This window comes from Propithecus coquereli, unplaced genomic scaffold (assembly GCF_000956105.1).
Source record: "Propithecus coquereli isolate 6110/MARCELLA unplaced genomic scaffold, Pcoq_1.0 Scaffold119, whole genome shotgun sequence".
In the NCBI taxonomy this organism is placed as follows: Eukaryota; Metazoa; Chordata; class Mammalia; order Primates; family Indriidae; genus Propithecus; species Propithecus coquereli.
This window is the reverse complement of record NW_012135969.1, coordinates 5,933,667-5,960,671: the sequence shown is the minus strand read 5'-3', so window position 1 is coordinate 5,960,671 and position 27,005 is coordinate 5,933,667. Positions and strand designations below refer to the sequence as shown.

Below are 27,005 nucleotides of genomic sequence, written 5' to 3'. Positions count from 1 at the left end.
AGAATGTTTACTAATAAGCTTAGCCATTAGGTTGGGTCAGTGATGGATGGTTTGTGTTCCCCTGCCCTGGCCTGGCATGTGCTGTGATACTCACTGACCAGCAGCAGCTGTTGTACTAGCTGCCTTGTTAAGGGTCTCACCAAGTGACATCAGCTATACATCACCCTGGCTGATACCTTTGATTATTTGGACAGCTCCTGGCATGATGAATCGTTGGGATTGATCTGTCTTTTCTTGCACATCCTAGTCAGTGTTTTTTACCCATCTCTCTCAACTGTTCATTCTTAAGTTGTGGACCCTTATTACTGCTCTTTCAGATGTATGCACCTTCCACCCTCTCCAATTTAAAGGACATGCTCATTTCAGTGTTCATAATGAGAAATTAAGATGATACTGAGGAAAGTAAGTTCATCATAGTGAGAACAGGCAGGCAGAGGAGACAGCAGTCACTCTCTTTCAGCCAGAAAAACAAGGAGAAAAAGCTTTTTTGCATGGGCATCCAGGGCCCAGCAGCTTTCATTACAGAGGTCATGGGCCTTCCACATATTCCATGTGCTACAAATTAAATTTTAATGTTGTGGGTAACCTGAACAATGCCTTCTATTTATAAGATTCCTTTCTTCCAAGGAGTACAAATCATTTTGCACACAGTATCTCAAGCATCACCATATTTCTGTAAAAGATGTTTTATCATTTTGATTTCACAGAGGGAAAAAAATGATCACAGAGGGGCTATATACCCAAATCTACTGGATAAATAAATGTGCAGCAAAATCAATAACAGGACCTAAACTCTCTGACTCCCTGCTATATTCGGCCCTTTAATTCATTGATTTATAAAATGTTTATTAAGCACCTACTGTGTGTGCCAAGAGCTAGGACTCTAGCTCTAGAGAACCTCTGTAGGACTGCCATTAACTCATGCAATCTCATTTATCTCAAAGTCAGTATTACTGAGAAGGAGAATATTGAAATATACTATTTTACTTTAGAGAATTTACATGTACATATTAGAGATACGAGTACCATTCCACTTTACTGTGAATTAGCCAGAGGCCATAGTAGAGCAACCTTCCCTATTAAATGATAAATTCCTATTTCCTATATTTCTTTATAGTCCTCTCCCAATCTGTGGAAATTGAATAGACTCAAATATGGCTATATAAAAGTAATAGATCTCAAATGTGTTCTAATACACTTGGCAAAGCCTTAGTAAATATGTGTTTAATTCCATTATACAAACAACTGTACTGACATCATATATGACCACATTAACTTTCAACTAGGAGTACACCCATATCCCTCTCCCCAAAAAGGACACTAAGCTTAGCCTTTTTGAACTGAGCATGATCAGTGGTTTCTAAAAATGCCCATTAATATATTTGTTTACTGTTTGTTCTTTTCTGGCCACCTAAAGAAAAGTGGTAAAATAACCCAAATTTTAAGAGAAAATTGTGGGAGAGAATTTAAATTTGATGACATTTTCTGTCCATTAACTAGGTATAGGTATGCCACATTGTCCCAGAAAGAATCTAAGACAAGAACTAGTTTATTTTGTTAAGAATTATTATTCTATTTGAAAAATGGAATAGCTCAGTCAATAGGAGAATAGTTGTGGAACAGTTATATTTAAATCATCTCCATCGCTAGAAAACACTGGTTTTCTCATGTCATTTCCTGAGGGAAAACTTCCAATGACTCTGGATAACTGAGAGGAAAACTGGATTATTGGAACTTCTTAGCTTGACCTTTGAAGTCTTTCAGAGTTTGTCCTAAGCTGATAGAATAAAGGTCAGGCTTTTTTCCTAGAACACACCCACACCTGCACATCCAGGGAAAACTGTAGGCCTTGGTCAAGTTCCCGTTGGCCAAGAACACACCATACTCAGCATAGACTTTCAAGCCCCTGCTTATGCTATTCCCTCTCTGGAAAGCTGCTGCTGCTGCCGCTGCTGCTTCTCCTCCTCCTCCTTCTTCATCTTCTCTTTTTGTCTCTCTCTCTGTCCATCTCTCAGAGTCCAGCTCAAGGTACTTTTTTCTCCAGTTTATAAGCACTGCCTTCCCTGAACTTTATGTGTTTATTTTGCCACCTAATCATATACTTTCTTACATTGTTAATTCACAATTTCAGATATTCAGCTAGAGGTCATCCATTCTTCCTCTCAGTATCTTGCACAGTACTTGTGCTGGTAAAATGTGCCAATAAAGTTTTGAGTGAATGAGAGTAACCCCAAGTGAACTGTTAACCATGGGTCACTCAGAGCTCATAAAACTGGCTAAATTGGCTTATTTTCAACAATTGTCTATTTTCAAATATATGTAATTGTTCTTCTAGACTTGATTGGTGGAAATTTGCAGGCATTTCTGCACTTAGACTGATTTCATCAGTTCTGTGGCCTGGTTTATATAGATATATGTGCACACAGGACTTTTGCTCACACTTCAGTTTTCAGCAGCTCATAGATGCATGCCAAAAGGACACTGCCAGATACTGTGCAGTATATAATCGTAGTAATGTGGAAATTTAGTGGTAACTAGGAAAGTGTCCAGAATGTAAGGGATTGGTCATATAATTCAGAGAACTTCCATGTTGCTTATAACTGAGTACCGGTGCCCCAGTTGTGCCAGAAAGCCACCCTGGAGAAGTTAGAAACCTGAAATTGGAAGGGCCTTAAATTTCCACATAATTATTTTTATCTTAGATAGGTCTTTATTAAGCATAAATTTACTTCTGATTCTTCAGACTTTAGTTGCTCTAACTCAGTTTCCATTTACCAAACAAGAATCAACAGTTTTTAGAATGCCAGTATCTCCAAAACCACATGGGAATTGAGCTAAAAACCTGGTTGCTCTTTAACACTGAAGAGCTTGACTTCAAGCCATGGACCTTTCAAGAGAATATTTTAGGAAGCATTAAAAACATTTTTCTATAAATGTCTCCTATTTTAGCGATGTATATTTTTCAGCTACAAAAGGGAAAAAAAAACCCCAAGGCAGTTCAATAACATCTTTTTAATATGGTTTTTCTTAGAGGTAGAAAGAATATAGGAATATGGAGGAAGAGTAATCAATGGGAAGAAAACTTCTAGAAAATTCTAGGTGATAGCTAAACTATTGTTGATTTGCATTAAGTTAAGAAACTCTTTTTATCATGTTTTCTAAGGGTTTCCTCTACACCTAGCTCCTTTTACCTTAGCTTAGACCTCTGACCTTAGGCCTTTGGTGATTTCCTCTACTTCTCAAAGCCTGTGGATGACTGTAGCAATTTAATTTCTGGGCAAGTGTTGAATTCCAAGTTACTGTTTAGACATTTCTGGCACCATCAATGTTGCAGTTGACTAGGTTTATTATAATAACAACTCTTTACATTTACATACCATATTTCATCCCAAAATCACTACAATCTATAGATGTTAACCAACTGGGCTTTCTCCCTCCTTTATCATCAAGAGAAACAGGCAACAGAGACTCCCAGAGAGAAACTGAGTTATGATGTTTCACTATTGATAAGTGAGTTTAGGACAAGAGCCCTAAAACTTACAGTGCTCTCTGCGAAGGGTAGATTTTTAAAGTATTCCACTATCCCACTGTTGAACTGAAAAATAGAACTGAAAGAGATCTCATCTTGCGATCAGTCTACCTGACAGATGGTTTTCTTTTTGTAAAGATATCCAGAAATTCCGATTCCACAATTATTTAACTTTAACTTCCTGCTCCAGAAATTCCTCCTAATGTCCAGCTGAAATTGCCCCTGTTTTAATTCAAGCCAATTTCCTCTTGCTGTATAAACAGAATAGCTGTATACCTCCTTATAAAACTTTTGATGTAATGTACTATACAATACTTGAAGGTTTAAACCAAATCACCATTTAGCCTTAGGCTCTAGGCTAAGAAACAAAAATTCTTTTAACCATGCCTATGTAATTTCTCTGGAATTTTTTTTTTAAATAATTCTGTAGTAGATGTCACTCAAGGAGAAACTGTCTTAGTCATTCTTCCTTTGCTAGTATTTCAGAAGTTGACAAAGGAATTAGTAACAAACTACACTGATAGTTTTTCTGTAAACTTTTTTATTGCAATATGTCATATATACAGAAAAATGCACAAATCATAAATGTAGAGCTCAATGACTGTTTTAACAAAGTGAACACACTCATGGAATCTCCATCCAGGTCAAGATACAGAACATTACCAGCATCCCTGAAGCTTCTCTTTGTGCCACTTCCCAACTATTATCTCTCCAAAAGTAACTACTATTCTGACTTCTATCACCAGATTAATCTTGCCTGTATTTGAACTTCATATAAACAGAATCACATTATATAAACATGTGTCTCGTGTGTCTGGATTTTTTCATTCAGCATTATATTTGTGAAAATCACCCATGTTTTTGCATATAGCAGTAGTTCCTCTGTTCACATTACTGTATGGTATTTCATTTATTCATTTTATTTCATTCTATTGTAGGTAAACATTCAGGTTTTTTTTTCTAATTGGGAGATATTATAAATAATGCTGCTGCAAACATGCTTATACCTGTCTTTTGGTGTGCATTATGTTGGCATTTCTGTTGGGTATATACATAGGAGAGGAATTTCTGGATCAGAGTATATGTGCATGTTCAGTATTAGTTAGGTTCTGCCAAACAGTTTTCCAAAGGGTTCGTACCAATTTACACTCCCACCAACATTGTGTGAAAATTTCAGTTGCTCCTCATCCTCACCAGCACTAGGTATTGTCAGTTTTTCTTAATTTTAGCAATTCTAGTGAGCTGCTATAGAATAGTAGTTTCTTCAGTTGAAATAAACCAGCTGCCCCGGTGGATTAGGTCTCTGAGAACATCCTTTTTCCCTACTGCCACTGAACATTTGCCAGTGGATCACCGGAACATCCACTCTGTGAGGAACAAAGTGGTAGCAGTAGCCCTCCTTTGCATGACTTTGAACTGTTATCTGTGGCTGCTATAGATTGTAGCCAGAGCAGACTGGGAGACACCATGTGCAGCCAGATAACCTTTTCTTGTTCATTAAGAACCCACTTAGTTCTCTGTGGGGCTGCAGCAGACAGCCTAGGAAAGCAGGTCATGACTTCACGGTTATATAATGCTAATATCATTGATAATAATTCTAAGAGAAAAAAACAGAATTTAAATAAACTAACTCACGAAAGTATGAAAGTCAGGTTGAGGACAGTTGTAATTGTTTTTGCAACCAACTTACGACTGACACGACTCCATATTCAGAGAGACTTTTAAATTGGATGCTGATACCTAAAGGGGGGGTGTTAATTGCCTTGAAGTGTTTTGAAAATACTAACCAATAAACAGTCATATTAGAAGCAGTTAGGCAGAACCGGTGCTTCACTTGAGGCTGGACACGTAAGAGTTTCAAAAGGTTTGTGAATAATTCCTCTCCTTTTGTAAACAAGAAATTCAAGTTCAGTGGCCAGTTTTTTGCCAGTGAGAAGTGAATAGTAATACAACTGACTTTTAAAATCAAATGCTACACTCTGCATACTTACCACTTTGGTTTGGTTTAGTTTCTTAACAAATGGAACAAAATTTTCAATAAATAAAGAGATTCAAATGTTGCCCAAGCAACCTCATTAATATTGAGGAGATTTTTCTATTGGAAATCTGTGTTTTGTCCAAAAATTGAAAACAGGGAACCCTTTACTGATAATTCCAGAGATTCAGAAATTAAACATGTGCTGTTAGATTTACTAATAGGAAATTAGATTATTATATTTTTTCCAAAAGGTTAATTTTTCTCTTTCTCAATGTGCCTTTCTCCCTATTCCCCCTGTAAAACGTGTGCATATACCTTCCTTTCTGCTTATGCTCTGATTCCACATGGCTACCCCATGAGGGTTTTTTAAAAATCTACAACCCCCCAAATATTGGATTATTATGGAAACAAGGTGCAATATTTCAAGCATCATGCTACAATAAAAGTAACAGGATAATGATTTTCTTTCTCAGTTCAGATATCAGAGGCCCAAATATTGATTGCCTGTTTCTTTTGCCTCCTATCCTCTGATGAAACTACACTTTTGACACAGAGTCACAATAAAAAGTGCCCTTTTCAGTGTGAGATCTCTGTAAATGTCATTCACACAGTCATTGTTTTCTAATTCTCTGTGTTTTCATGAGAGTAGCACAAAAGCCCTTCAGTGAGTAGAGAGAGAGCAAGCAATGTTTAGATTTAGAATTCACTGCAACAAACAAGTTACATTATTTTTCTAAGGGAAATTTCTAAAAATAGGACTCAGTTTCCACAGTGTCCTCGAAATTACTATTATTATTAATAAAATTGACTGAGTGATGAGGACTTTGATAACTAGAGGTTTCATGAAATGCTATTGGGAATATCGATGTTGGGTTCAGGCAAAGACAGGTTGGAAAATCAGTGTGAATGTTAGTGTCTAGGGATGAGAATAGTTGGTTGGTAGCATGAGCTGAAGCCAGGCTGGAGACCCAGAGGTAATGGCTGGTTCCCCAACCCACCTCTCTCAGCTCGTCTTCCTCCTGACCTGTAACACTCTTGCTGTCTCAGCCCTAGGTTTCGATCTCGGCTGCCAACAAATGATTTGTGATTTTGTTTAAGGATAAATAGCAGTGGTAACCTAGCTTGAGGCCACCAAACTCATTTCACTTGTGTTCTGCACCAAATTTGATCCCAAAGGTGGCGAGTTGGTGTGTTAACACAATGTGACACTTATTACCTTCCTCCTTCTCTGTGAAATCAGTTTATCTAAAAATATCTCATACAAAAGACCTGCAAAAATGAGCCACACACAAAGCATTCACTAATGTCTCGGTGAATGTAATCAGCACACCTATGGCTTTTCAAGATGCTCCCGTGCTGTGACCCTCTGTTTCACATAATGTAGCCTTTTTATTTTTTTCCAATAGCTTCCCAATCAGTCAGCACCGGTGTCCTTTTTCTAACCTCAGATCATGGCCTAATAATCCGTTTTGGTGCCTTTATTGGCCTCGAAGGTAGTTTGAGCTATTAAAAAATCTTTCTTTAACAAGTTTCCCCTTGATAAGAGTTGTTTCAATGGGCTCCATATCTCTCTTACCTTTGCCTAACCTTTTCTAGACAGACACAAAATCATGGATTAGACAGACCTTGCACCATCACCAAGCCTTAGCATTAAAACTCATTGGGATACAGCATCATGTGAAACTTCTGAAAATGCCTAGTCTAATTAGGTCAGAAGACAGCGCATAGAGTCTATACCAAAGATTGCACAGTATTGCATTTTACGAAAGATTAAAATGGCCTGATATAATGAGTATAGCATTCTTCCTACTGCTAGTTGGTTTACTTACCTTTTGAAGATGGAATACAGGAAAAAGATCAATATTTTATTTGTGTTCTCCATTTTATTTATATATGTCTCAGTCTCTTACCTCTGTAGCCCAATTTTTGCCCCAGAGGGATGAAGCTGGCCAGTGCAGTTTTTACTGGGCACCTTTGTAGCTGATCCCATCTTGAGAGCAGTGCAACCAGAAACCTGGTCAGAAACTCCTCTTCTGTCCATCTCTGTATCATCCTATCTGGGAGGCAGAGTCACCTGGGAGACCACTGGGAGGACAGGTCTCGCTCCGTCCTTTCTTTCTGCTTGCTTTCTATTGAATATCCCTGGAAGAAAAGTAACTGATTTAAGGGGTCTGAAAATAGTTTGGAGGGACTATAAAGGGGAAAAAATGGGATCAATGTGAAGAAGTCAATATCACACACCTTTCTCAAACTTGACAAAAACATTTAAGTTCTGAAATATTTCAGGTAGAAAAATAAAATATGTGATAAGAGATAGGCTACCTGGGGATGTATTTTAGGAAACCCAGACTCCAGTTCTTTCTTACACTTCCCCTTTCACTCACACCACATGAAATGCTGAAAATGGAATTTCTGCTTACCATATTAGAAGAATTTTCGGGATTTAAATTTCTTAGAAAATTTTTAATCTGATACATGCAATATTCACCAGTTTGTCAATGAAAGAAAATATATTTTAGGGAACATCTGACAAAAGCAAGGCCAAAAGTTTTCTATCTTAAGTACTGGTGGGTATGTGTGCAAAAAAGGCCACATAGGGTACATAGTTATTAAGGCTTACCAGCAATGTATCATATGTTATTTCTATTTTTATAAGCAAGGGAGATAAGTAGTGGCTTTACTGTTATCACACATTGTATCAATGGGATATTGTCAAGAGAGAATCTAAGTTGTAAGCTCTCTATTCAGAGTTTTGTCCATAAAGTTGTATTGCTTTCTATAACTCAAACAAAATCAAGTTGCTGCTGGCACCATTTTCTTCAGAGTACCAAAGATGGAACTGATTCCTTTTTAAGAAATGTCAAAAGTTATCCAGCCACCGAGAGGTTGCCAGAATTTATACTGCCAAGAGCAATACGTGCCTGACACACTGCGGCAGGTTTCCCCTCTGTGGCAGTGGTGAGAACCCAGCCGCTCACCAAGGAGGGCATCCTGAGCCCATATGGCATCTCTGAGATAATGCACAGGTAAGAGGTGTGATAGACAAAGCAATGTGCTGGGAGCTGATCTCTGAAGTGAGGAGGAACAGACCTGGGAGTGAGGGGCTCTGTGGAGGGTTGTAGTTAGGCTCAGGGGCTCTCCTGAAGGTGAGCTTGCCCTATTGGTGCTCATCTTACGCAGCGGAAGGAAAGGAGGAAAACTCTCAAATCAGAACCAGGGAAAGCAGGTGGAGCTGGGGCCGCCTCTATCCAAACCCTGATCTCATACTGCTTCCCTGTGGAGAAGTCTCTGAACTGCAGCTTCCCTCTGTGGGCCACTCAATGCCTGTGGTATTTTCCAGTGTGGTCTCAGGCCTGGGCTTGGTATCATCCAAGAGAAGTTAAAAAAAAAATTCTACTGTTAAGAACCTTTAACAAAGAACGGAAAAAGCCGTGAGAGAATGAACCTGAACTCAGAGTCATATCCAGCTGCGGCTGGTCTGCCAGGTCTGCATCCTCACCCGTCCCCTTTTGCACACCTTTGCAGAAAGCCCAAAGCCTCTGTCTGCCCAATGGTGTTCCTTCACAAATATAAGTTCTGGCTTGCACCCTTGGAAATTCCACATAAATTATAAAAATCACCTACTCTTCCTCTGAATATATTTCATAAGAGCTAAATCACAGTGCTCTGGCCAACATAGAGGTTCCCACATCCATCTTTTTAATTGCCATTGCAACTTTCTGCTTATCCTCCATACACACCCAAGGGTAGTTTAGACATAGTCATTAACAAGGACAACCTTATCCCCCTCTACCCTTCTTTGTAGGGCATTAAGGCAATAAAACACATTTTAGATATAGATCTATAGCTGACTATTTCATTATGATATAGAAACAGGATTGTAGGAACATTATAATGAGTATGGTTGTCCCATTTTCCCATTTCCCTATAATTTAGGAATGGGGGAAGCCCAGGTTCTCTTAATTAAGAAAACAGAAGCTAATGGAAAGCTGTAATAATTTAAGTTTGATACTTTTCAGGGGAGGTGAAGAAAAGGGCAGTAAATCCTTTGGGCTGGTCAGTGGTATTTTCCAGTGAATATTTGGAATCAGAAAATATAAAGGAAGTTGACGATGTAATTCACATTCCACAGAGAACCTGTGATCCTTTCTCTTCCTCTCCTCTCTGCCTCTGTTGAAGGCTCCAGGGTGAAAGCTGTAAGTTGAAGAGAACAAGCTATCAGCAGAGGGTAACTTATGATGAGAAATGAAAATATTTGGATTAGCTATAATACCAAGCCAGTGATATTTACAAATTATTAAACTGCCAACCTCACATCAAACGCTGTTTCCTTTATGAAATGCTAAGCTATATTTTCAGTTTGTTTCAAACTGTCAGGGCCATTATTTGATGTTCCTCTTTGTTTGTTTATCTTAATTAAGATGTTGAATCAATCATTTTTACTCTCTCTCTTCAAGAGCAGCAGCCGGCTCAGAGTCAGGACGAGGGCTGGCCACCCTTGAGTGCTGTGCAGGTGCTGAGCTGCGTGTGTTCACAAACGGATAAAAAACACATTTGTCCTCCAGGTTGTGTGGATAGACTGACAGATTTTGATAAGAGGGAAAAAAAGTCTTCCTCTGTGGTGAGAAATGACACTTGTATCGAGAACAAGTAAAAACAATGGCAAATTTCGTGCCTGTTGGAGAGATGATTTTCCTCAACAACATAATGAGAACTCACCTGGGGGTGGGAATCACTGAGGTGGGGTCACAAATAGAATGTGGTGACCCAGATCAAGCACGAAGCAGAAATGAAGAGCCCTGAGCCTTGTCCTGTGAACATGACATTGTTGCTGCCACTCCAGCTTTCTTTTCCATCCCTGATGTTGCAGTTCAGTCTCCAAGCTGCTAGGTCATAGTCTCCTGGAAGTAGGATGGCTTGTTGTTGGAGAGACCATTTCATAGCCAAACTGCTTTGTGTTCTTCTTTGTATAGAGATACTTCTGGCCCATCGACTCTGTATAAGGGCCTTTGCTGGGTTTTTCCAACAGTACAGTTTAATTCTCCTGAGAAACCCGCTCTGTCCTACTCATCCCCCCTTTTGAGAAGCATACATTCCCTCAGAGTAGCTAGCCAGGGGTAGCTACAAGTCAACTAGACATGGAGCAGAATTGTATTCTGCACACCAATCCACCTATCTAGGGCTAAAACCTGTCTCCATGGTCTCCTTAGGACCATGCCCTATCTGAGCCAAATGGCCATGCAATTCAGTCAGCTGGACAAATGAGAAACGCAAAGAAAGAGATCAAGCCTATTGCATGATTTAGGGAGATTAGATGGGAAAAGATACAGTGCTTTGCTTTTAAAATCATCCTAGTCAACGAAGCAATCCAAACACAGCCATAGAGTCAAACAGATTTCTTGCATTTTAGACCACATACTTCTGGAACAGCACTGTCCTGGTTGTACTCTCAGATCTGTCACTGCGTGGTACTGACATTATCTGTAGCCGTCACAAATGTGGAGCCCTAGAATTGGGGGAAAGTATACTTTTTCATTGATCAGAATCTTTTTTAAGCACAACTATGCAGAATTTGTGTATGAAATTAGTAATAACATTTCTCCTAGTTAGCAGTGTGAGCATGAACAGCTAGTGTGGTCTCATATGTTGTCCTGTTCCTGACAGTATTACAGAAGTTGACTCCAGGGACTTGGGCAAGAGGGCCTGTATTCCAGTCCTTCATCAGGCAAGAGGTGGACTTTTGAATCACATAATTCCAAGAGGAAGCATAACCTTTCAAAAGACAAACCAACACTTAATTTATTTGAGGCCTCTGTTATGACTCTTGGCTACAGATAACTACTTTCAACAAATTCTCACTCTTCATTAGTGGAAAACACTTTCCTCTAATCACCACGAATTACCCAACACCTGGAATTAAGTAGTCTTCTCTTACCACACTCATTTGCTTTCTTTCCTATGGGATATTCTAGGTTCATAAGGTGACTGCCAATACTTGTTTAGCTGTGTGCAGTATTCCTGGTGTGGCTGAGACTGCTAGCTAGCCCCCCGTCTCCATTCTCTCCTCTGCCCTTTTAGATGGGCTCATGGCTGCTCAGAACAACTCCCTGCCTCCCTACACCCCTGGCAGCTAGATCACACCATGTGACTTAAATGCTGGCTGGTGGAATGTAGAAGGGATGTTGCAGTTTCTAGGGCCACACACTAGTGTCCTTAAGTGGGGAGTGGGAGGGGAATGTTCTCTGTGTTGCCCCTTTCCTCCTTCCTGCTGGCTGGTGCTGGAGCCAGCTCAGACCCTGAAGAAATCACATGCTTTATAAAGATGGTGGAGACAAGACAGGAGTGCTCTCCCATCCCCAGGCTGTCTCCCTCCAGTCTTTGTATCTATGAGGGAGAAATTTTTTGTTAAGGCCTCTATTATTTAGGGTTTTCTGTCACATTGACTGAACTAATCCTAATCCTAACTGATATACCTGGTAAGGACACCTTTCGGGGGATAACCAAGGACAAGCTAAATAGGGTAAGACTTAGAGAGAGACTACCAAGAATGAGATGGGAGAGATACCACAGTAATGAAATGACTACAAGTGACTTCTTCAGCCATTTGGAAGGTTGGAATAAGCCAAAGTTACATGGGCATAGATAATGATTTCACTGGTATTTCTCAAATGGTGTTATGCAGAAGTTCTAACTTTCATAGATTAATGTTGTTTCTTCAAGTCTTTGTGGTAATAGCCCTTGGTAGTTTGCCAAAATTGTGATGTATACAAGTCGTCTTGGCTCTTTCCCAGGTCACCTTTGTTTACTTTATTGCTTATGGCATCTCTCTTGCCCCTCATACCCCGTTCTGGCACTCAGTGTCCAGGCCCCTCACCTGGGGGCCTACCTGGGCCCACGTTACCAAGGCCAACCAGCAAGCCATCAAGATGGCAAAGACCTAACACACAAATAAATTTACTCCGAGGCTGTGGTCCTCAGCCCTAGGTGGGCATCAGAACAATCCATAGAGCTTTTTAAAAATAAAGACACCTCAAGCCCACCCCCAGGTGATCCTGATTCAGCATATCTGGGGTGCAGTTCAGGCATCATTATTTTTTTAAAAGGTCCACAGGTTGTTCTGATGTGCAGCGCAGTTAAGAACCACTGCTCTAAGGTGCTGATGACTGATAACGGCTCGATGTAGTGCTGTCAACCGCACACATGCAACCTCGTGGGTAAGAGTCACTGCCCAACATACTTCTATCAGGGATCTCTGCTTGGTGGTCCACCGCATGGTTACAAACGGCTGTGCCTTATCTCCAGGAGAGCTGGAACTCTGTGCTCCCCTCTCCCAGCGATCCAGGATGTACCAGCTTGTACATGGGAGCACCTCACTTAATGTACTACCTCTCCCCACAGCATTTGTAGTTCAACAGGGAATAATGCTTTGTTCTAAGGGAACGGGCTCCAAATGGCAGAATTTTAGGAATTAAGGGAGTCAGTTGAGAAGGTATTTTGGAAGGACCCTTTTCTAGTTTCGTTAAACACACACCACTTAAGCAGCACCAATTCTACTTAAGAAAGAAGAAAAACAAAACCACTGAGCCAGTTTCAGAAGGTGTTTTAGACTTCTGGGGGAAAAAAGAAACTATTTCTTTATTTTCCTTCATTGTCTATTTGGAGTGCCTTCAGCCTGCACACTTTCTCTTGCCCCTAGAGAAGCAGTGCCATGCACGCCTAATGCAGCCGTAGTTAAATGGCAAGAGAGCTCATGTTAAAAGAGCACACTATGCTCTCTGAATATCCTTTCGTACCTGGAATACAAACTTCGAACACAGAGCAAAGGGTCATTTAGTGATCAATCCCCTAATATAGCACAGACACAGCCCGGCTAATCAATATTTTCATGTATCTAGCTTTTACAAACCTAGGTTAATTAAGATTCTACAGTGTCTTAGGTAATCCTTCATATTTCACTGGATTTTCTTCTCTTTTAGCTGTTTCTTTGTACTTTTATCTTCTCTTTCCAGATTCTGTGAATACCTACCTCGTAGGGCTATTACAAAAATTGAATTAAAGAAGAGGTTTGAAAGTGCTCTGAAATTTTTAAGGCTCTCTATAAATGTATAGTAATGTTTCTATAATAGGGACTGTATTCTTTGTGTAGCAGTACTTCAAATCTTTGATGGAGAGAGGAAGGAGAAAGATTGAGGTGTGGAGAGATTAATGCAAAGTATTGGCATGAGAATTTCTTACTTCTGTTTCTGCCTTGTCCACTTACTAACTGGGAGGCTTGAGCAAGTCACTTTAATTTCTCCATCAAGAGAAAAATGACCATTTTTCTTATTATAGATAATTATTCTTATTGTAGAGGTAGTGGCGAGGATTAATGAATTGAGGTGTATCAGGAGATTTAACAGTCCATAGATTTTTTTAAATCCTGCAGAAAGATTCTGGAAGAGAGATTCAGATATAGACCCAAGTCACAGCTGGACGTGGAACCCTGCCATGCGGGCAGTCGCCCCTCAGTTCTAATTATTAGCACACTTCCTCTGCTAAATAAGATAAAAGGAAGAGCTTTTGTTCTTTTAATTACTAAAACACATTGCATTGTCTATGGAGACTTTTTAACCATTGCAGATTTATTGCCCTGGAAATAAGGATGTGTAATGAGAATGTTCTCACACCTATGTTGGTGTGAACTCTTCTCCAGAAATAGGCAGAGAGATAAATGAAATATATACAGGACAATGGGTGAAGTGCAGCCTCCACTAATTGTTTATTTTCTTTCCAAACTGGCAAGAAGTTGTTGGAGTTTCATACTTCATTTTATATACAAATTGAGGTCCTGGGGGAGAGTATCCTTCATGTGAACAGCTCTCCCAGTTACAGGAGAAAACTGAGTAACAATAAACCCCTCAGGGACATCATTTAATATTTCCAGCATTTCACATGAGCTTCTGACACTCGGGTCTTCAAGGGGAAAGCTGATTTATACCTTTAGTCGTTAGACAATGTAAAGGTGAGGTCAGGCATAGGCATCCTTCATCCCTTTCCCTGGTGCTCAAGGGTCCCTTGGGCAAGGTGGAATCAAAGCATTTCAAATGGTAGAGGTCACAGGATGACACCGTCAGAGGTAAGAGAGCACAGCCTCCTTCCTCTACCGGTAGGTCTGACACCCATATATCTTCATATTGCCGTTGCTTCCACTTGAAAAATTACATGCAGTTGGTTTTACTTTTCCTTCCCTTCCTATTCTTAAAACATGATTTCCACCCCCAATCTAAAGTGTAATTTATGTCAAGAATAATGATTATGTGTTTCTGATTATTTTTTAAAAAGACAAAACCTTTAACATAAATGCAGGACAACAGGTGTCTTATTTTATGGCCTTGTACCTTTCCAACCCTATAAATTAAAATCATGTCTGTGCTCTCTCTGTCTTTGCACTGATCTGAAGTCATCTTTCTAGGACATCCTAGGAATTCTGTGCTCTCTGGCACAATGCCTCCCACGCAGTAGGTTCCAAATAAATTTTTCTTGATTTGATCTGATCTACAAGTACTTTATCCAATTCTGGTCATGCCCAGTGATACAATAATATTTGTAAATTGCAGCTCAAGTTTATACCCTGGGCTTCTGACCCCAAATTTCATAATGGGATTCCATGTCTTTTATTATTTGTGAAGTAAAGCAGATCTCCAGTGGAAAGAGACCTGTTTTTGTGGGTCCCTTGCATTGTAAGAAGAGCTTAGGCAAATTAGACCTATGGTACAAAGTATAATATTAGAATTGCAAATGACTCTTAAAATTCCATAAAGACTAAAGACTATTAAAATGTTCTTAAGATGATACCTAATTCAAATGTAACTTTGTGTAAGTGTTTTTAATAAAATTGTTTCTCTTTATTCTGCATTGATTTTTTTCCTTCTTTCTGAATTCCGTTGCCACATAGCCTTCATACCAAACTTATGAATTTTGTATAACCAGCCACTCAGAATGGATATCATCCTGTAAATGTGGAGACATGCAGCTTTACTGTTAAATAGTTGTAAAACTATTTTATATGTATTTTTATCAAAATGATATATGCATACAGTTTTTAAAAATCAAACTATACTACAAACAGCTACCCTTTCCCAGTTCCAGAGTTCTGCTCCCCAGAGGGGACCCCTTTCAATTCTTTCATCAATTGTTCCATCCATTCTGGTGTATACCTTCCACATTTCTGAATAATATGAGTATATAGCTACTTTCTTAATTTCTCAATTTCAGACATTATCTATTGATTTTATATTGTGGTAGAGGAGGATTTAGCACTTCTATTCCATCCCCCTAACCCTCACTTCCCCTCCTTTCATTTTCCCAGTGTGTTTATATCATAATTTTTAGTTAATTGATGTTTAGCATTTATATTATTTATGTAAATATCATTTACTGTCAGCCCTTATAAAATCATATAATTAAATTTTATTTCTTGTTTTTCTTAGAGTTGGCAAATGCCTTGACTTTTTTCATTTGACTAGTTTTTTAAAGTCACCATCCCAAAATTGTAATATTCCTCTGACTACTATTTTCTACTTGGTCAAGCACACCGGATGATCCGTCGTTTCCATTTTGTTCTTAAAGCTTCTCCCCTGGAGACCACCCTCCTCCCCACTCTGGGCTGGCTGCTCTGAGGCCTCTTGCATTGCTGTCATCACCCTGGGACTTTTCTTTTATCCCTTTCCTTTGTCAGAGCCCAACCTTCTGGATCCCGTCACCTTCATTTTTGGTGGACTCCCTCGTTTTGGTGGAGCACATATTTTGGTGGCATCCTGAGAAAGGTTGCCAGGCAAGTCAATTTCTTGAGACTTTACATGTCTGAAAACCTCTTTATTCTACCTTTACACTTAACTGATAGTTTGGGGGTGAGAATCCTAATGGAAATCATTTCCTCTTAGAACTTGGAAAGTTTTGCTTCATTGGCTTCCAGCTTCCAGTGTTGTTGTAGAAAATTTCAGTGCCATTCCGATTCTTTTTTTTTTTTTTTTTTGAGACAGAGTCTCACTGTGTTGCCCGGGCTAGAGTGAGTGCCGTGGCGTCAGCCTAGCTCACAGCAACCTCACACTCCTGGGCTCAAGCGATCCTACTGCCTCAGCCTCCCGAGTAGCTGGGACTACAGGCATGTGCCACCATGCCCGGCTAATTTTTTCTATATATTTTTTAGTTGTCCGATTAATTTCTTTCTATTTTTAGTAGAGACGGGGTCTCGCTCTTGCTCAGGCTGGTTTCGAACTCCTGAGCTCAAACAATCCGCCCGCCTCGGCCTCCCAGAGTGCTAGGATTACAGGTGTGAGCCACCGCGCCCGGCCCCATTCCGATTCTTGATTCTTTGTGTATGACCTACTTTTTCCCCCTGGTTCAGAAGGTTTTAGGATCTTCTTCTTATCGATTGTGTTCTGAAATTTCACAATGATTACCAAGGTGTTGAGTCTCTTTTCATTCATGTGCTGGGTGTATGGAGGACCCTTACAATCAAGATTCATATCTTTCATTTTGAGAAATGTTATTGTTTCTTTGATCATTGCCTTTCCTCTGTTTTCTATGTTCTAATACTTTTTATCTTTTCTGGTTTCCTTTTCTTGGTCTTTTTGCCCTATTTAAGATTTCCTCAGTTTTATCTTCCAACTCACCTATTGATTTGGGTTTTAATTTTGAGTGCCATATATTTAATTTCTAACTATCCTTTCTTGTTCTCTGATTGTTTCTTTATAACCATCCTTCTTTATAGATACAGTGTCTCTTCATCCCTCTGGGAATATTAATGATGGTTTGTTTGTTTAATTCTCTTTTCTGCTTCCTAAATTAACTCTGTTTCCTCTGAGTTCTTTTTTTTCTATTATACGTTTTGGTCTTTGTCTTTCACATTAGAAACGTTTCTCTACGTGTCTGGTGATCCTTAGATGCCTGCTTATATTTAAAAGTGAGATACTAAAAAGCAGATTAAAACTTCTGTGTGCCAAGGTGGAGCTTATCAACTGAAGGACTTCACTTAGATTCTGAAGTTTAGAGTAATGGGGGAATCCAGCCATTTCACTTGGGGTCTGCCAAATATCAGCATCTATAGATCTTTCCTCTAAAGCCATTTCTTTTTTCCAGAGACGGATCTGTGAATCTCCTTGTGGTGCCATTATACATAACTACCAGGATTCTTGGAGCTGAGCAGCAGAAGGAAGCTAAGGGCCTCAGTGTCCAGTACATGGACTATTACTTAATTCACCCATTTTCAGGATGGCTTCTCACTCTTCACTGGCCTGTGTGTTCCAAGATTTGGGACCTTCCTGGTTTTATTTCCCCCACAGAAATTAAACCCCCTGTGCCAGGGTTGGAGAAGGATCATTACCAGATAATGGGAGTAAATGACAGACGTTATGTTGGACTAGAGTCAGAAAACTTGGTTTCTCTTCTCAAACCTACAACACATTGGTCACATTACTTTGGATGAGTCACATAATCTAACCGGCTGGGATTTAGTTTCCCCATTTGCAAAATGAGTGGCTGGATCCTTTGCTCTGTCACTGCTGGAGAGTCCTATAACCACTCCATCTAAGAGTTCTTCATCTGTTACTTAATAGAGATATTAAAATAAGTGATGGAATAATATTTAGAAGAATTTCCTTGACAAGTATTACTGTCTTCTTAAATCTTGCTACATTTTAGTAGCTGGTCTTATGGAAACTTAGCTTTGGTAATGTGGGAGATGTGTCAGACTGTTCTCATCCCTCTTTGCATGGGTTCTACACAGTGTGACTCATGAGAGGCCCAGCAAGTCCACTCAGTGACTGGGGATAAACATCCCTATGAACCTCACACAGGAGGATAGCCCAGATGCCAGCCTCTTCTTTGGTAGTGCAAAAGATCAGATCCCATTTCAAGGCTGAAGATCCTGGGCAACTCCCAGGCACGATGACTCCATTTAGCAGTATAGTTACTATAGCTATTCTTAGGAGAGCAGGGTTCCTAAAAATCATGAACTCTGGACTGAGAAATCTAGAATTAAAACATTCTTCATCTTGATTTTAGATTATAGTTATGACTATAACATTATACAATAGGTGAAATGTTTGCGTGGCACAGTATAGCCAAAAAAAAAAAAAAAAAGAATGTACTGGGTTTGAAGCTTAAAAATACCTGAGTTTATGTCTTGGCTCTTCCTCTTGCCAACTCTATAAACTTGTTTCAGCTTCTGAAGGCTAAACTGGTGAGGCTTCTCTGTCTGTGTCAATATCAAGGATGTGTCATACATGAATGCATTTTATAAACACTAGATAAAGTGCCATCTGGATGTAAAGTATTACTATTATTGTATTATTGTTGTAACTATTTGGTCAGGGAAGCCTGAATTTCATGTTACGTCTCCTATCCTCTTTGTAACACCCAGGCAATTGCACAATTAGAATTGGCTTCCCAAGGCCAGGTGCAGTGCTCACACCTGTAACCCTAGCACTCTGGGATGCTGAGGTGGGAGGATCACTTGAGCTCAGGAGTTCAAGACCAGCCTGAGCAAAAGCAAGACCCTGTCTCTACTAAAAAGTAGAAAAAATTAGCTGGGTATGGTGGTGCACCGCCTGTAGTCCCAACTACTCGGGAGGCTGAGGCAGGAGGATTGCTTGAGCCCAGGAGGTTGCAGCGAGCTATAATGATGCCACTGCACTCTAGCTGGGGCAACAGAACAAGACTCTTTGTCTCAAAAAAAAAAAAAAAGAAAGAATTGGCTTCCCAAAAAGTCACTTTAGTTCTTTTTTTCCTTGAAAACAAATGAATCTGGAACCAATCTACCTTAGCCATCCAATATGTGCAGCTTCTTTTGTTCATGAACAACCTTAAGGTAATAAACTGGTATGCCCCTCTGACAGAGAAAAATGTTGGAAGGAAATGAGTTTCCATCTCAGGCTTCTAAGGTGCTATACCAAACAATAACAAGGGAAAAATTATTTGGCTAAACGCACCTGACGTGCATTGGCATCCAATATGCCACCCTCCTCGCCAGGCATTATTACTTATATACCTGCCTCTAAGAAGGGCTGCTCGGAAGAGCTACTCTGCTTTTGTCAGACATACATTTTAGAGACTTTTAAATAAACTTATATAGCAATACCGAGCTGCATGTCTTCTAAACTTTGCTATTTCATCCGTCTATACCAAGTGCTGTGAAGCAGAATGGATGTGCCTTCAGCTTTCTACAGTCCTGGAAAATGAACCAGTCCACTTAACAATAAATGGTGGTTGGTTCAAACACACATGACTGGTCTAGTGAGGAAGAAAAGAAAGTTGAGCTTAATGAAGTCCAGTGTCTGTGTCCCTGTGCATGGACAGGAAAGGACGAGTGTTTTATAACTGTTTATTGGAGTTAATGGTAATAAATTCCTCACTTGTGATGCATTAACTTTAATGTTTTCATTACTTGGTGATTTAGGTTTTCCCTTTTCACGTTGTAAATCATGTTGTCCCAGTAGCAGAGCAGGTCGAGTGCCTGCCATAATGTTCATAATGTTCAGTGAGGAAAGAAATGTTCTCTTTCTCTCTCCCGCATGGTCTGACAAAAGATGCTTTGCCTCATCCTGATTTTCTACTTTCTAAATAAGCAATAAAGACAGACAGACAGACAGATGCATCCAACCACAGCATAACAGAATGTGGCAGGGCAGGGCCTAGTTTAAATCCTAGGGAAGTACGGGTCTCCATAGTAACTTTCCAAATGTATTTGGTGCTGAAGTTTTTTTCTTTTTCTTTTTCTTTTTTTCCCGTTTGCTGAGTGTGAGCCCTTAGTTAATGAGCTGTGCAAATAGATATTGAGATTTAGTGTTTTTATTTTGCAATTACAGACTTGGTGATTTGGTTGGAAAATTTTGGGTCTAGAAGCATCACCCTCATTTTCCCCTCCTAATTCTTTTTCCTTGCAAAATTTGACTTCAAACTTGCCCGAGTTTTGTCTGATGAAACAGAAGAATCCAGAAAGATTTTAAATCTCAGATTTGTAACTTTTTTAAAAAGGGGGATGATTTTTGCTTGAAAGGTACTGTATCATAGCCGACATCATTTTTCTGTCCCTGAGCCCATACTGCTGCACGCAGACACCCAGGGAGCTGTCTGAGCGTGAGGTTTGGCTGAGGAGTGGCCCTTTGTCCAGTAGATGATACATCCCAGGTCAAAGCCACATTGCTAAGATCATTGCTTTCCCATCAAGTTCTTTCTGATGGGGTGTGAGAGTTCTCATTAGTTCACCCACCCTGAAATACCCCCAGAGAATCACAATAATTAGTTCCTGAGCCTTCTCTTTTATTTTCTGCTTTGTTTGCTTTAAAAGTTTTCTCGATGCAGTGCTCTGATGATATCGGAATGTCTTTTACTGGAGAGGCATAGTGAAGGCAAAATTATTATCATTTGATTCCTCCTTGAATCTTTTGCTTTGGAGAGTAACTAAAAGAAAGACTCCAGGAGTCTGATACACTAATCTCCACGTAGCCTTCACCGTCAACAGTATTAAGTGCTCAGACACACATAGGATGTTTGTGTACAGGATGCAAACTAATGTACCTGTGGAAGTCCAGGGAGAAAATGCCATTTCTCAGGGAGGGAAATAAAAGAACAAGACTGAGGAAACACTGCAGGAAGCCAAGTTTTCAGCCACTCAAAGTCTACAGCTCAGAAATTGCTATCAATAACTATTTTCTGAAGGGTAATCAGCTATTCGCTTGCTAAGTCATTGCTGAATTTGGCTCAGTCCTTTACCTGTTTATGTCTTCTTCTGAAACTCCTCCTTTGATGCATTCCTGTAGACAGGTAATAGTTTCTGCGCATGCTCCTGGCCAGGAAAAGTCCCTAACCTCAAGTTCCTGCCATTGTGGGTTTAGTTCTGGATGTTCCCTGGCCTCTTCATGTGCGCCCCCTTCCTCTTTTCCTACTGTTAGTGCTACCTACCCGCACCTGTCCCTAACAGTCTGAGGTACACAGAATTGGTGTCCCAATGAGGCTGTGAAATAGGGCTCAGAAATGTATTTCTCTCCAGTTTAGGTCCATGGCATTTTTTCCTAATTTTTCACCAAAATCCTCTTAGCCCCTCTTCCTTTCATTCTCAGTACTGTCATTCCTCCTACCTTCTACACCCCCACTTCCTCCTTGCTCGCTTAGCTAACCCTTCCTTTCTTTCCCTTTCTTTACTTTCTAGTTTCACATTACCAACCTGAGATTAAAGTAGTAAATATACAGCAGAACAAAAATTGCTTTTTGTGGCTTAGGTGGAAATGGTTTGTCTAACAAATATTCACCCCCATATAGCCTTCTTAGACCATAATAAGTCCCATTAGGCTAGAAGTGGCTTCAGATCAGTTTGACAAACATTTATTGGGCACCTACTGTGTGTACTAGGCCCCTGGGGATATAAAGAGAAACAGGTATATGAATAATGAATTCCACTGCCCTCTATGAAAGGGACCAGATTTCCCACTGGCAGATTTTCTTTAGGCTTCAAGAAATTAAATAATTAGGCCAGGTGTGGTGGCTCATGCCTGTAAGCCTAGCACTCTGGGAGGACAAGGCGGGAGGATCGCTTGAGGTCAGGAGTTCAAGACCAGCCTCAACAAGAGCGAGACCTCGTCTCTACTAAAAATAGAAAAAATTTGCCAGGCAACTAAAAATAGAAATAAAAAATTAGCCGGGCATGGTGGCAAGTGCCTGTAGTCCCAGCTACTTGGGAGGCTGAGGCAGGAGGATTGCTTGAGCCCAGGAGTTGGAGGTTGCTGTGAGCCATGCTGACGCCAAGACACTCTACTCAGGGTGACTGAGAGAGACTCTATCTCAAAAAAAAAGAATGTTGGAAAAAGCGTGGACTTTTCCAGCTGAGCAACCTTCACTTCAGCAAGTCATGCCATTTTATTACAATTCATTTTCCTGGTATGGAAAGTGGAGATGATGATAATACATATCTCACAGGAATGCTGTGGAACTTACGTGAGATGTAAAAATGCTGATTAAAAACTGGTTAGGTAGGCCGGGTGCGGTGGCTCACGCCTGTAATCCTAGCTCTCTGGGAGGCCGAGGCAGGCGGATTGTTTGAGCTCAGGAGTTCGAAACCAGCCTGAGCAAGAGCGAGACCCTGTCTCTACTAAAAATAGAAAGAAATTAATTGGACAACTAAAAATATATAGAAAAAATTAGCCAGGCATGGTGGCGCATGCCTGTAGTCCCAGCTACTCGGGAGGCTGAGGCAGAAGGATCGCTTGAGCCCAGGAGTGTGAGGTTGCTGTGAGCTAGGCTGATGCCACAGCACTCACTCTAGCCCAGGCAAAAGAGTGAGACTCTGTCTAAAAAAAAAAAAAAAAAAACTGGTTAAGTTTTTTTTTTTATCATTTTTGTTATAGCATATTAGTTTTTTATTATTCTGGTCATTATGTTTTTTTTTCTTAGTACTACTGACCCTGAACCTATCACGAATTTTTTTTATGCTCAGTATAACAAGATTCCTCCACAGATTTTTACTGTTTGGTCTGTAACCTGAATTTGATGGGTTTTTTTAAAAAGACTTTAAAAATTTGAAAAGGCAGCATCAGTCCGTTGAGGTCTCCTGACTGTTGTCTTCTGTGTTGGTTTGCTAACTACAAATGTGTCATTTCCACATTTTCTGATGTCCTTTAGTCTAGCCCCAGTGGCACTTGTTTTGTTTCCTAGCTTCTTACATCACAGCTTGTGGAAGAACTTGATTAAGTACATTGTGTTCACTCCCTTCCTTTCATCTGCTATTGGGTTTGTTTCTCCATGAACAGTTCCATTCAGTTAGTTTAAAGCCATTTGTTTGAGTGGTTTCTGTATCTTTGAAACTTTTAGATCCTAAGTCTATTATTAGTAGCGGTTTAGAATTCTTCACCTTACATGTACTGGTCTAAATTCCTTAATAAGTGAAGCACAATGACAGAAAAGTGTGTGGAATAAGTGTGAACCAGGTGGATATCAAATAGAACCATAGAAGTTTAAAGAATTATATAAGCCTATCCCAAGGGACTAATAGAAGAAGATCATTGAAACCATCTTCCCTGTTAGCATAAGAAGATGAACACTTCTTGCCAGACATTACAAACTATCATTTATTGACTGGTTCCTGAAAATTGAGAAAAAGGCAAAAAAGTAAGCCAGAAAAGCAAGAAGCTAAAGAAAAACAGTAATGAAATTATTAAGGAAGGCCACAGAAACCAAATGCAAGGGAAAGAGTTTAATGAACAGATTTGGGATCAACGACCAGCAGACAACTACCCCACCTCACCCTACCCGGCAACGCCCTCTTTACTTGTGTGCATTCGAGGCATTTTGGAGTATGTTTGTGTGCACGCCTGCAGATGCACACACACCAGCCCCGTGTGAGTGAATTAGAATTGCAGATGGCACTTGACCATTTCCAGCCTTCAAATATTAAATTTTCTCCAAACTCATTCACTCAAATCCCCAGGCTCTTTTCATGGGTACTTTAATGAAGGAACTTGCTAAACTTTCCCCTGCCTGAAACTCACCCCTGGTAGCTATCAGTCTCTAGACTCAAACTGGTTTGGCCCCTTTTTTAAACAGTTGAAAAGAACTCAAATGAACAGGAAAGGGGAAGGATGGAAGAAGTTCACAATTTATAAGAGGGAAAGAGTTGAACAAAAGATGTTTTTAAAAAATCATTGATTTTCTTTTCAGGTTGATTTAGCAAGAGACCAAGCCAGCTGCCTGTAATGAAAGTTAGTGGGCACCTGGCTCGTTCTGCAGGAGCTGCAGCCCTGTTGCAGTGGAAATTGTGTGGCCTCCTGCACTATTAGCCTTATGCTGTGGTGTTGCCAGCTGATTTCTCCAATTCTCTTTTCTCAGTGGGCTAGAACACAGCTGGTTAAATAGGCCGTGACTCATGTAAGCTCCCATGTCTTTTTTATTGACTGCTTTATGGAAATGTATCGCACTCCAAAGGGCCCCCATTGTTGTTGCTGTGCATAGCTGACTGAAGAACCATGTTTAGCGTTGAGAGATGGAATCCTACCCTGTCATTTTTTATTGCAGAGTTGGGTATGGGTGGGATACAGGGTTTAAAGGAATCTGGATGAAGAGAGAAGGATGTCTGAGAATTCCTTTTATCTTCATCTGCCAAGAAAGTTGGGCAGCCATCACTTCTGGGTAACACACTTCTCTGTTGATCTTATCTTTATGGCCCCACATCCTTCAGCTAAGTGACCTTTTCTTTATATGGGCTATCCTGAGAGAGTGAGTTAAGTGTACTGGTAGAGAGAGATTATGACACTAATGTAATTCTGTTTTGTGCCGATATAATGTAATACACCCTTAGGTTTATCCGAGAGGGCCATTTATTCTCAACAAATTGAAATCGTTTCTATTTTTTCATTACAGTGGTGATATCTTTTTTCAGGCAATGGACAAAAAGCTTCTGTTTTTTTAATTGTATACTTAAATATAAATGTTTTTGCCTTAAAATGGCAACTTATACAATTGTTTGTGACTTCTTCCTGTTTTTATTATCATCCTGTAAAGCATTTACATACTATTATGCATTAAGTAGCTCTCTGCATATCTGTTCATTTGCCAGTGTGTGTGGATTGAGGCATTCAAGACTCCTCCTGCCTCATCACCCCACGGCATGACTAAGTTGTGTTTCCTCAGGATCACCAGTTCTTTATCGTTAGGACCCAGAGCCGACACTGAACGAGGAGACAGCTTGAGTGCCATAGTGGCTTCCCATCTTGGTTGTCTGGATTTGTCTGATAGATCATGGAGCTGATGAGATTGTGCTCAGAGTCAACTCTACGTTGAGAACAACTCTGTTGCTGTACTCACCACAAAATGCCTTGTACATAGAAGACAATAGAATAGAGACTGATTTGATTTCCTGATTTTTTTCCATAGTCATTCCAAACTTTACCTATAATCCTATTTTTTTCCTACCGCCTGAAGGGAAACCAGGCAAGAGAGTTGATCAATACAGATCCTCTCTAACGAGTAAGAAAGCAACATGAGCATCTGACCATGTATGAAAACACAGCACATAAAAACTATATTTCTAGCTATACCACTCTCTTCAGAATCTTGTTAGTGAATAACCAAGAGAGAAAATTCAGCAACTCATTCAGTGCCCAATTTTAGCAAACCAAGTTTGACTCTCGGGGAGAAAAGGTGGTAATGGTGCTGTCCCTTGTTTCCTAGAATTGGTGACTTTGAGTTCAAACATCCCTGCTGCATTATGTCTTTGTTTTCTTGATTGTAGCATTCTTGGGTTTCAGTTGGTAGGGAGAGAAAAGCCTCATGCTGATAATGTACTGAAAGTAAATGAAATTAAATAAGCGAAGCAGTGCTCATCACTACTTCCTCCCCCCTGGGTAATTCAATTCAAGCTCTCTCTCTGATGGCAACTCACAGGGGCTGTCTCTGTCACCCCGCTGGGGCCTGGAGTCTTAACATCTAAATAAAAGTTTCACTCAAGCATTTTTTATGCTCCTGCCAGCAGGATCAGTGAGCTGGTGTGGGCACATTAATGTAATATTCATACTCACAGACTCTCCCTGCACACAAGAGGCAATGTCTTCCCATTTTCATAATTATAGATGTTCCATAAAATGGCATTTAGATTTGCATTAAAAAAGGAGGTTTGAATTCTAATAGAACGTTTAACATGTCTTTTATGATTCAGACTCTTGGCATCTTTAACAAGAAGCTGTGTGTCTCTAAGTTTAACAAGACCTTTAAAAAAAAAGGAAAAAAAAAACTGTAGGATGAAGAGATGGGAACTCCAAGCTTAGGGGATCCTGTTTTCCTTATCCCCTGTGTCTTTCATTTAATTTTTAGGCCTTCAGGAACAATTTTTTGACAGCACGTCAGAGAGAATGGGCTCTCCTTCAGAGGGCCTTTCCTACCATACCTGGTCCTCACCCCACCCAACGGTCCCCCCTCAGTAGAATCTGCTACTGTTTTGCTGGAGAATTTTTCAGAGGGATAATAGAATTTTCAGAGGGATAGGAAAAATGAAAGAATCCTAGAAAAATGAACTTTCCTTTGCTACTGTTTATCTCATGCACACACCCTGGAAGGATTTATGGCAGCCACAGAGTTTGCTAACTGTAAAACACACAAATGAAAATAGTCCATGAACAAGGAAGTTGACAAGAAGGACCAACTGGATAAAGAATCAGGCACATAGACACATTAAAAAAGAGAAAGAGAGGCCCTTCTGATCTACGTTTTTAAATCTAAGCTTGAAACAGCTTAGAAACAAAAAGTAATTTTAATTGCATTTTAAATTGTCTTAAAGTGTTATTTTTAAGTGAAAAGTAATAAAGCACTGAGCAAAATGCCAGCTTGTAGCCACCGCTAAATAAATGTTATTGTAGGAAATGTTCAAAGAGCACTTGCTTGAAAAAAAGATACTTCACCCAAAAGTCTCAAGATACTGTATAAGTGACCCAGTTGATTCAGATGTGGTTGTACCTTACTTTGTTTTATATTTGG

General features: G+C 39.9%; 1 protein-coding gene across 2 annotated transcripts in view; it reads left to right on the top strand.

Moving 5' to 3' along the window:
* Positions 1-27,005, top strand: part of SKAP1 (src kinase associated phosphoprotein 1) — a 273,972-nt gene that overhangs the window by 197,535 nt on the left and 49,432 nt on the right. The window lies entirely within an intron of this gene.